This window comes from Buceros rhinoceros, unplaced genomic scaffold, assembly GCF_000710305.1.
Source record: "Buceros rhinoceros silvestris isolate BGI_N320 unplaced genomic scaffold, ASM71030v1 scaffold4239, whole genome shotgun sequence".
In the NCBI taxonomy this organism is placed as follows: Eukaryota; Metazoa; Chordata; class Aves; order Bucerotiformes; family Bucerotidae; genus Buceros; species Buceros rhinoceros.
The window spans coordinates 4,036-4,955 of record NW_010430777.1 but is presented as its reverse complement, the minus strand read 5'-3'; the positions used below and the strand labels follow the sequence as shown (position 1 = coordinate 4,955).

General features: G+C 46.7%; 1 protein-coding gene across 1 annotated transcript in view; it reads left to right on the top strand.

Moving 5' to 3' along the window:
- ME2 (malic enzyme 2, NAD(+)-dependent, mitochondrial) overlaps positions 1-920 on the top strand; it is a 7,972-nt gene that overhangs the window by 5,251 nt on the left and 1,801 nt on the right. The window lies entirely within an intron of this gene.

The following is a 920-nucleotide window of genomic DNA, read 5'->3' as shown; positions in this document are numbered from 1 at the left end:
GACGACATAATGCCAGAGGGAGAGAGGATCTTCCGTTTTTTCCCTGGTTTGGCTCCATACATGCTTTTATTCGTGATTTTCCATAAGTTATATCATAGTTTTCCCTTCAAGACAACAGTCATTACCCAGAAAAATCATCACCACCCTTTTACTCCTTATTCTTTTCCCATTCTTTTTCTTCTAAAAGCCTGAGGGTGCTTTAGGGCCACCACATATCACATCCGTTGGTTGTGATATTTGTTGGTTGTGTCGGTTGATATGTGTTGGTTGTGTTTTCATTTTCACCGTCTTTCTGTCCTGTCCTCACATGCATTCCCGAATCTTTAGCTTCGCTGGTAATTTGTTCTCCAGTGCAGCAGCTCTGAGGACCCTCAAATATTTGAAAGTAACATTATTAAACCTGTTACTCAAAAGAAAGTCAAGGTTATTTTGCTTTCTTGCTTGAGGAAAGGGCCATTCGCGGGAGGCTGTATTTCACTCTCCAAACTCTGGATCTGTTTTAATGTTTCATGCTGATTAAAATCCTTCCCAAAGGAAGGATGAACAAGCTGCGTTACTGACTCCTCTCGGAGGTCTCAGCAGTAAAACTGGGATGCAGCAGCAGTCCCTTCCTTCCCCCTCCCACAGAAAGTGACCATTTGTTCCTTGTTCTTCTGTTTCAGTCTCCTTTTGGAAGTGTGTAGGTAGCCACCATTGTGTAGGTGGCTTTGTACAGTCCCCACAGTGGTGGGTCCTGGCTTGTGGCCGTGGTTCCTGAGACGTGGCTGAGGTTATAATCACACAATCGTTTTGGTTGGAAAAGCCCTTTCAGCTCCTCGGGTCCCCCCGTTCCCCAGCACGGCCAGGTCCCCCCTGACCCCTGTCCCTCAGCAGCACCTCCACATGGCTGGGAAACCCCTCCGGGAACCTATTGCTACAAT